The 10,665-nt window shown below is 41.0% G+C and overlaps 1 long non-coding RNA gene across 1 annotated transcript; it reads left to right on the plus strand.

The window, feature by feature from the left end:
- The first annotated feature begins 5,570 nt into the window (after nucleotides 1–5,570).
- Nucleotides 5,571–10,329, plus strand: LOC139044036 (uncharacterized). Its single transcript, XR_011501100.1, has 2 exons — nucleotides 5,571–9,665; nucleotides 10,017–10,329. It is a non-coding gene; the product is annotated as an uncharacterized lncRNA (long non-coding RNA).
- The last annotated feature ends 336 nt before the right edge of the window (nucleotides 10,330–10,665 follow it).

Below are 10,665 nucleotides of genomic sequence, written 5' to 3' on the forward strand. Positions count from 1 at the left end.
CGAGGGAGTCCTTAACAGAGTGGTGATTTGTTGAGCTATTTTTTTAAAACCCTGAAGTCTTTCAGTGCCCTCAAATATTTTCCCTTCTGTCTCTAAAGTGAGGTATTCAGTAAGCTGTGTTGGATGCACTATAGTCAGCCTTTGAACGAAATGTATTATTTCACATACTTAATGAGTAACAGGTTCAGTCACTTTAATGTGAGACATTCACTCTTAGTTCTCTATTTTTAGTAGATACTCAGAATACACAACGAGAGTTCATAAACAGGGTGTTTTGGTTTTGAATTTGGGGGGTATCTGAGGAAGGAGGGAAGGGGAATGACAAGAGAAATGAGAGGTGGAGAAATTCTCTCCGACTCTATAGAAATTAACCAAGCCTACCTTCAAATCTCTACATTAATGGCAGAGAATGAGCTGATTAACAATCAGTATTAAAAGCAAAATCACTTTAAAATACAGTAAAAGCAAAGATATCATATGCCTCCTGATAAAATGTGCTGAGAGAAAGACACATCACCTCATAGTATTCCTAGCAAAATACAGAATCACAAAGAAACATCAGACAAACCCCAATTAATGGACCTGTGTTCTTCAAAAGACTGAAGGGAGAAAACAGCAAGGTGAACTGCTCCAGATTAAAGAAGATTAAAGAGACATGACAATGAAATGCAATGCATGTCCCAGAATTGAATCCCGGGCCAGAAAAAAAAGAAATCTTTGTCTCTCAGTATAAAAGACATTATGGAGCAAGTGGTAAAATATGAATAAGGTCTATAGATTAGAAATAGTATCGTTATCAGTGTTCACTTCTAATTTGCTAACTATACTGAGGTTACATAAGAAAATACTTCTATTTGGGGGGAATACATGTCAAAGTATTCAGTGTAAAGAAGGATCATGTCTGAAATTTACTCCCAAATGACTCAGAAAAATAATAATAGGGAATGATAAAGCAAATGTGGTAAAATATTACCATGTGCTAAATCTGGGTGAAGGGCATATGAGAATCTTTGTATTATTTTCTAATTTGTAAAATTTTCTAAGTCTGAAATTATATTGTTTACCTTTTTATTTTGAACTATAGTAAAAAAGGAGATAATTATCTCCTTGAAGGTAGATCAGATTCATTTCCCGGGGTTATAGTTATAAAAAATTCAAAAACTTATTCAATAAAACATTACATAAGGTCAATGAGACAGTGACTAGAAAATTGTTTTAAGCAAACGGATAGATATTAAAAAAATATTATTTATAAAAACAAAATGTCTGGGGCTGGCCCCATGGCCGAGTGGTTAAGTTCACGCACTCCGCTTTGGCGGCCGAGGGTTTCGCTGGTTCAGATCCTGAGTGCCGACATGGCACGGCTCATTAGTCCATGTTGAGGCAGCATCCCACATGCCGCAACTAGAAGGACACACAACTAAAGCATACAACTACGTACTGGGGGGATCTGGGGAGAAAAAGCAGGAAAAAAAAACAAACAATGTCTTTTGTGGGGAGGACTGAGTTACTAGCCAAAATGTATATTAATACAGGTTTTTTAAAGCATAATGAAAGCTCCATGGGGGTGGGGTCTTAATTTGTCTTGTTCACCTAAGCAATTCTTAGAACAGTTATTGGCACATGGTAATAGTAATCAGTAATAACTAATATTTGAGTAATTATTATGTCCCAGACACTAATCTAAGTGTTTTGTGTCCACTAATTCATTTAATCCTCACACAGTCCAAGAAATATCTGGTAAATGAATTAGTACTTTCGAAGGATGACAATTACAGTCAGTTCTGCAATCACACAACATGAGTTCCTAAAAATCACCAGGTTATGCAATATTATGCAACGAACACCATAAGACTCACAGGAAAAATGGACTTAGAAGCAGTAAGACTCAAAAAGTTTCATCAGTGACACATTTTTTAAAAAGATAGAAACCTAAAAAACACAGTAGCACAAGTGTACACATGTTAAGTGATTAAGAAATACACAAATACAGTAATATGGCACTTACCTTGAAAAAGACATGACATGTGCCTGTGGAAATGGGCCTCAGAAGGGTTGCAGCTTATGAATTATTATAAAGTGATGGAAGGACGGTTATCTGAAATTGGATGGACAACTGTAACAACAGATGTGATGGATGTGGCTCATAACACAAGGGGTAAACTGAGGGAGCTGATGTATGTTTGAGGTGTGTGCACATATATCCATGTATTTTAATATAGCTCAGTTCAGCTGGATGCAGTTTTCTGCATTCACCTAGGGCAGAATCTTTCTATAAAAGGCCAGATAGTAAACATTTTAGGCTTTGTGGGCCATTAGGTCTCTATTGCAACTATTCAACTTTGAGACTGTGGTACAAAAGTAGCCACAGACAATGTAAACAAATGGTCTTGGGTGTATTCCAATTTCACAAAAATAGGCCACTGGTTAGTGGCCATAGTTTGCTGACCCTTGACCTTGCAGACCAAATCCTGTTTATTTGCAAATGCAAATTTTGTCTTAGGCTCAAATTGTTCCGATAGATTAATTTTGTTCAACCAAATCAACATTTTCAAAACAAGCATTACAGCAGAACTAAGTTTGGAATGCTAGCAAATAAACCAAAAAAAAAAAAACAATGTAATTCAAAAGGCAAAATAAATCTAGTATTACTGGAAAATAAATTATTTTTGATTTTTCATTTTATAAATCAAATGTCACCCAAAAGTCAACTGACCACATCAAATGACCAAAGCAAAGACAACTAAGGACAGATTTTGAACAATCATAGTCATTCAAAATCTGTGTTAAATTCTACACAATCCTTAAGAAAAGTGAGAAATACTTTTGACAGTTCTTCTGAACTGAAATTATCAGGATCATTCACAAGGGCACGTGGCTTTTACAAGATGAAGCCACAAAAGTTAGCATACCAAAACTGCACTATAAGATGAAAAAGTTCTGAGGATCTAAGGTACAGCGTGGAGACTATAGTTAATGATACTGTATTACGTACTTGAAAGTTGCTAGAGAGTAGATCTTAAATGCTCTCACCACAACAACATAATTAACAAAAACGTTAATTATGTGAGGTGAAGGATGTATCAACTAACATTATTGTGCTAATCATTTCAAAATATATACATCCATCAAATCATCACACTACACACCTTAAACTTACACAATGACATACGTCAATTACATATCAATAGAGCTGGGAAAAACATACTAATTGCACAATCATTATACACTATTCGTCCAGGAGTTGAGCTTTTAAGTTGACCTTCTTCCAAACAGAAAACACTAATTTATACATTCCTTGCTCAAACTGCTATACCTCACATCCGGAATCCTGCCCCAGTCTTCTTTGTCAAAACTGTGCCCCTTCTCCAAGATTCAAATGCTATCTTTCCATAAAGCCTTTCCCGGACCTCATCACAAATCTCTTCCTACTCTGAACTCCCACAGAAACTTAGTTTTGACCTAATGCAGCATTCATCATTTTATATCCTGGTTTAAAACTATTTGTGTACATATCTTATCTGCTCTGCTATGTGGAAAATAAGACTAATCTTTAACCATACTAATCCCTCTGCCTGGACTGCCCTTTTTCACAGCCAATCCTCAACTCATCCTAACTCATCTTCGACACCCAATACAGATACCATCTCCTCTGAAAAACTTTCCTAGACATCCCCCAAATTAGGCTTTCCTTCATTTCTGATGCCTAACACAGCCAATATACCTCCATTTTAGCACTGCTTTGTAACTGCTTATTTACTTACTATCTCCCTAACTAGATTAAGAATGCCTTAAGGGGGGCTGGCCTCATGGCCTAGTGGTGAAGTTCAGCACACTCCGCTTTGGCAGCCCAGGTTCAGTTCCCAGGCACAAACCTACACCACTCATCAGGAGCCATGCTGTGGTGGTGACCCACAGACAAAATAGAGGGAGACTGGCAAGATGGTAGCTCAGGGAGAATCTACCTCCAAAAAAAGAAAAAAGAACGCCTTAAGGAGGCAGGAATTTTATCTTATTACCCTTTGGATACCCTAGCACCGTGCCTGGTCCCTAGCTGATACTCAAGTATTTGATCGACTAATAAAGCATTCCCCCAAAATAAAAAGTATAGGAGATACACACACACACACACACATACATGAACACCACAGCCATACCAATAATTCTTAAACAAATATTGCATGGAACAGTTAACAAAAAAGCCAGACTACAGATACCAAGAATTGCTACTTCAAACCAAAACTGAGAGTCTCAGAGTCAGGAGGTGAAAATAGTGGCTACAGTAAAAAAGTCGCAGAAACTTTTCCCAGGACAGAAAGTATTAATGACTAGAATTAATATAGGTCTTTTCAAAAGCATCATCTCCAATCATTAAAGGGCAGAAATATAATACACTGAATATAGTAATCTTTCAAAACAGAAGATATCCTAAGGCACATTAACAAACTTCCCATCAAAAAGTTTTTCCTTTCCAATAAACGTTTGCAAAAGTATGTGTACATGATACTATGACATCATATTAGCAACAAAACACCTGTATCCCAACCAACGTAAGCTTTAAGGCAAAAAAGATATGCATACATTGAATAAAGAAACTTAACCTCATCACCACCCTTCTCTCTACCCCCACAAAAGGCAAGTAAAATCAAAAAAGGATCAACACACATAAGCAGGAGTTTTTAAATAACGATAGAACATCTAGTACAACTTCATTTTGTAAATGACAAAGTAGAGCTCTAGAAAGGATAAATGATTTGTCCAAGGCCACACAATCAGTTAAGCAACAGGGCTATAACCAGAAAACCAGGTTTAGCTCCAAGTTCAGTGTTCATTCCTCTACACCAGCAGTTGTCAAACTTTTAGTCTCGGGATCTCTTTATGCTCTTAAAACACTTAAAAATTAACAAAGACCCCAAAGAGCTTTAGTTTATTGTCTTCTAAGAACTGCTGTTACAACCATGTTACCTCCCCCTGAACAACTTTACACTTTAGCAGTATCTATTAAACTCACTCCCAGTTCACAGATGGAGAAATGGAGGTTAACCATCCTGTATGTCAGCTATCAAGCCAATCATAAGACAAGCATTAAGAAACAGGTACAGGGGCCGGCCCCATGGCCAAGTGGCAAAGTTTGCGTGCTCTGCTTCGGTGGCCCGGGGTCTTACCAGTTCGAATCCTGGGCGCAGACCCAGCACCTCTCATCAGGCCAGGCTGAGGCGGCATCCCATGTACCGCAACAAGAAGGACCCACAACTAAAATATATACCACTATGTACTGGGGGGCTTTGGGGAGAAGGAAGAAAAATAAAATCTCAAAAAAAAAAAAAAACCCAGGTACAGAGAGATCCTACTTGGACACTCCTTTTACTGCCCTGCTAGATTCAACATTCCTAAAGAAAGATCCATACACCATTTTCCAGTGACTTAAACCATTTGAACAGCTTCTGCCACGTCCAAGAAAACATTCAAGGTCTAGAGGAAAGGACCTCATGTAAACCCAACAATTGCCTGTATCCTGTCACCCAATCCATAAACTTATTCAGACTCCAAGAGTGAAATAAGCACATAAATTCACACAATTTCTTACAGAAAAAAATTATTTCACACACCTATATCTATACAGAAATTCCTTTAAGTACCACATTTATCTCATCTCTAGAAATACAACATATAACTGAAAACTCATGGCCAACTACACCAGAGGGTGCCAATAATGAGAACTGCCCTGATCAAAATTAAAGCCCCAAGCAATAACATAACCAAACAGCTGGTATTTAAATGCTTTCAAAACCCTTTATAAAATTTGCATCTACTCTCCCACCACAGGCCTGGCTTAATGCTTTCCACATAGTGAGAATGCAAACACTTCACAGGTTACATTTTTCAAAAATTAGGTTAGTATGGGGGCCGGACCCGTGGCCAAGTGGTTAAGTTCAAGCGCTCTGCTTTGGCGGCCCAGGGTTTCCCTGGTTCGGCTCTTGGGCGCGGCCCTAGCACTGCTCATCAGGCCATGCTGAGGCAGTGTCCCACAGAGCAGAGCCAGAAGGACCTACAACTAGAATATAGAACTATGTACTGGGGGGCTTCAGGGAGAAGAAGAAAAAAGAAGAAGATGGGCAACAGACGTTAGCTCAGGTGCCAATCTTCAAAAAAAAAAAAAAAATTAGCGTAGTGTGTAACTGATTGTGAACTACCAGCCTAACAGACACTTCTTAAGACATTCTGCCTTTTTAAATTTAAGACCAATAACTAGTTATACTGCTGTCAGCTTTTCAACTAATCAGCTGCCATAAGGATTAAAATGACAAGTCACATCAAATCTCAAAGAGGTTTACATGAAAATAAATTACAGCTAAGTTTACCTGTCAATCAGAGGCTGGTCTTTCATAATGCCAAACATTTGAAAAAACAAGCCAATCCTATTTAAAATAAAACAAATTTTAAAAACTCTCTAAAAACAATAACAAAACCTTTAAAGGTTTTTTTTTCCCCCACTGATTTTTCAATGTATGATTTAGCCAGGTCATCCGTTTCTTTTCCTGCCTCTTGCCTTTGTGCTATTTTTCCACCACAAAACCCTAGAAAACTTTCTTTGTTTATAAACACAAGTAAAAATTAGAACTAATCTTTGCTCTTAGTGTTCGACAGAAGATCTGATAAAGAAAACACCTGGAACTATTTGTGTAAAATAAAGTTAATGATAATGTATTATATAGTTCGTATTATTTCATATTATAAGAGAATCAAGAGTGATTCAGTATTGTGGGTTCAACTCACTCAAGCATTACTGTTACATTATCCTTTAACTACGATTATGACTTGAGATGAATGACACTTCAGCCTGAGAAAGTTCTTCTCAACACCCACTTTGAGCTCCTTCATAGTAAATAATCAGGAAGGAAAAACTTTTTAAAATTAATTCTCTACATTTATATTTGTGGTTCTTTACAGACGGTTTTTCACATAGCTTAAGACTCTCCTGGAATTAAATGTTTCGGTTATCTCACTATCTCATCTGGACACACAAGTCAAAATATTATAAACAGCTACAAACTCAAAGACCTACACCAAATGACCACAACAGTAGCTACCATGAACTTCTTCCATTATAATACTGGGGCCAAATTAAAATGGTCAGAATCGCGTTACATCTGGCAGCTCAAGGAGGCATTAACGTCTTGTGGTTAAGAACATAAGCTTCAGAGTCAAGAGTGGGTTCAATTCCAGCTCCACCAATTACAAACTACATAACTTTGGTCAAGTTCTTTGATTCTCTGTCTCAGTTTCCTCCTCATCTGTAAAATGAGGAACACCACGTACCTTCTCCATAGGGTTGTTTCGAGAAGTAATCAAGATTATACAGGTAAAGGTTAACAATAAGCACTCGATTTTAGTTATGATTATTACTCTTAGCAACAAGATCTACAGAAATTCAAGACCCATAAGAAAAAGTGACCCTGGCATAACATGAATAATTCTATCCTGAAAGTCTAGACATAAATAATTTGTTCACCCTAAAGAACGAGAGAAAATCCAAGTTCAACCTATGGTCTTAAATGCAGACTTTGTGAGACTTAGTGAAATCTAAAGGTCATATTTAACTGTAAGGTACACCCTTCATGTATATGAACATGAATGCCTGATAATAAACAACCAACAAGTTGTACTGGGTACCTCATGTGCCCAATAACCCGTAAATAAAGGTTTATTGTACTTGGGCCAATTAACACAAGTTCAGAAACCAAAGCGACAATCTTTACACAATTACGGATCCATAATCTAAGAACCAAAGCGTATTTTTTTTTCTTGAGGGGAAAAAAAACATCTATCTACTGCTTGTTAATGCAGAAAAATAGGCATAAGAGGTATCAGAGGCTCATTCCCAAACTCTACACGCTAGCTAAAGTGCTCTAGAAACGTATACCATCCTAACAGTTACTCAAAGGCACCTTTTTGCCAGCTACGAATGGAATTCTGATCCCTGCTCCCTGTAATTTTCTTTACTTTGCCACTAGGCGCCAAGGATACATCTCACAGTAGAAAAATTACTTAATTCACTAGGGATGAAAAGTCAAACGTCAAACTGCCTGAAAAGCAAGCCAGCCAGCTGTGTAAAAGTGGTATACATCTGATATGAACAACCCATATTTTTAGACACTATCAGGACGCAAATCAGAAGCACAAGAGAGGGGCCGGCCCAGGGCCGAGGGGTTAAGTTCCTGCGCTCCGCTTCGGCGGTTCTGGGTTTCGCCGGTTCATAATCCTGGGTGCGGGAACACGGCACCGCTCATCAAGCCACGCTGAGGCGGCGTCCCACACGCCACACCTAGAAGGACCCACAACTGAAAATACACAACTGTGTACTGGGGGGCTTTGGGAGAAAAAGGAAAAATACAATCTTTAAAAGAAAAAAAAAGCACAAGAGAAAAACAGCCTCCAAACGCACTTGATTGCTAAGAGGTGGCCTGCCAGGCACAGCTTCCCTTGCAATAAATCTTACTTCCCATCAACCCACGTTAACCAGCTTCCCATCCCTCGTGGAAGAAATAAATAGGCTCTAATTACTTTTGCTCGAAATTTGCCCAGAAAGTGGAGAAACGTTTGAGGTCTGCCTTCCCACCCACTAAAGCCAGACTTCACAAAAAGCAACGCACACGAGTCCTCCAGGAGGAAAACCCTGCGTTAGTATCCCCCGCCTCGAGGTAGACCCAAGGATATCAGCGCACAGAAAGAACGGAAATGCCAGGCAAGCCCTCCCACTCACCCCCAAAAAACGGACTGACCCCAGGGGCTGCCGAAAAAAACATTCCGCAAGGCCGGGGTACTTCCCGTCTCCAGCAGCCGAAACGCCACTGAGCTGTCCCAGGATCTCGCATCCTCCCGCCCGCTCGCCCGCCCCTCCCCCGCTTCCCACCCCCCACCCCCACCGCTGCCCCACGCAGTTTCCAGGCCCCAAGATTAGGAGGAATGACCGGGATACCAACACCCGCCTCCGGCTTGGGAGTCTCAATCCCACCAGCTCCGGAGAAGCAACAGAGGAGGGCGGCTGAGCCGCGGCGGCCCAGGAGGCTGGAGGGAGCGCCCCCCACGCCACCCCCACCCCGGCCTGAGTCTAGCGCCGAAGCCTTCTCCCCAAAGGGAAAAGGATGCCTCTCGCCGCCAAGCAACGCGCCAGCCTCAGCCCTCACGCCAGCGCTTCCCGACGCAGAGGGCGCGGAGGCCCAGCCGCCAGGACCCGGGAGACGGGCTTGTTTTACCTCAGGGGTTCAGCAGTCACGGTTTCGCTTCAATGCCTACTTGGCTTCAGCGAGCGGAGGGCACCACTCTGCGCTCCCGGCGCCCGGTTACCACAGAAATGCACCGGCCTCGTCGTCGTCGTCACCGCAGCTGCTGCTGGATCCTCCCCACAGCTCGAAGGCCGCTGCCGCCGCCACCGCCGCAGGAGCCGCGGAAACAAAGCGCCGCCGTCGCCGCCGCCGTTCTGTGGGGCCGAGGCTCAGGCAGGAGAGGTGGCGCGGCCTCCCTCTGCCGCGTCCCGTCGTCCACCGGCTCCCTCCGCCGCGGCGCAGGCGCTTATTGGCTGCGAAGACACACCTTCGTTGGGGGCCTGTTGCTAAGGCGGTCTACGTCGTTTGATCCCGTCTACCTTGTCGTGGGGGGTCCAGGTCAGTCCCATTGACCTGAAAGTGCTAGTGTCGTATTTTGACTTTATTCGGAAAGTGCTTTTTGACCCGTCTTCTTTTCTTGCACTTATTGACAAAACAATATTTTACTATAGAATAACACTATATATGAATACTATAATATTAGTATATCACTATACTAAGCCTTTATCTGGGTTATCTCATGTAATCCTTATGCCCTTTGAGGCAGATAAACACTTGTTAGCTACATTTTCCAGATGAGGAAACCAAGACACAAAGTCCCACGGTCATGGAACTGAAATTCAGATCAGACACTGCCCTCTTAATCACTACTCTATATGGCCATATTGTATATTTTTTCTTATATTCCAGGTTATCGAGTTCTTTGCTTTCCTAGATGTTTTATATATAATAGTCAGCATGCCACAATGCTTAAAAACATAAACCCGCGGCCGAGTGGTTAAGTTCCCGCGCTCCACTGCAGGTGGCCCAGTGTTTCGTCGGTTGGAGTCCTGGGCGCGGACATGGCATGCTCATCAAACCACGCTGAGGCGGTGTCCCACATGCCACAACTGGAAGGACCCACAACGAAGAATATAATACAAATATGTACCAGGGTCTTTGGGGAGAAAAAGGAAAAAGAAAATCTTTAAAAAAAAAAAAAATAAACATAGTCACAGACATACCTCGTGTTATTGCGCTTCATTTTATTGCTCTTCTCACACATTGCACTTTTTACAAATTGAAGGTCTGTGGCCTTGAGCAAGTCTGTTGGTGCCATTTTTCCAAGAGCATTTGCTTACTTCATGTCTGTGCACCACATTTTGGAAATTCTCGCAAAATTTCAAATGTTTTCATTATTACTATATTTGTTATCATGATCTGTGATCAGTGGTCTTTGAGATTACTACTATAATTGTTTTAGGGCACCACAAACCTCACCTACATAAGACAGCAAACTGAATAGATGTGTGTTCGGACAGCAATTTCCCTTCTCTCTCCCACTCCTCTGGCCTCCCTA

Source organism: Equus asinus, unplaced genomic scaffold (genome assembly GCF_041296235.1).
Source record: "Equus asinus isolate D_3611 breed Donkey unplaced genomic scaffold, EquAss-T2T_v2 contig_535, whole genome shotgun sequence".
NCBI lineage: Eukaryota > Metazoa > Chordata > Mammalia > Perissodactyla > Equidae > Equus > Equus asinus.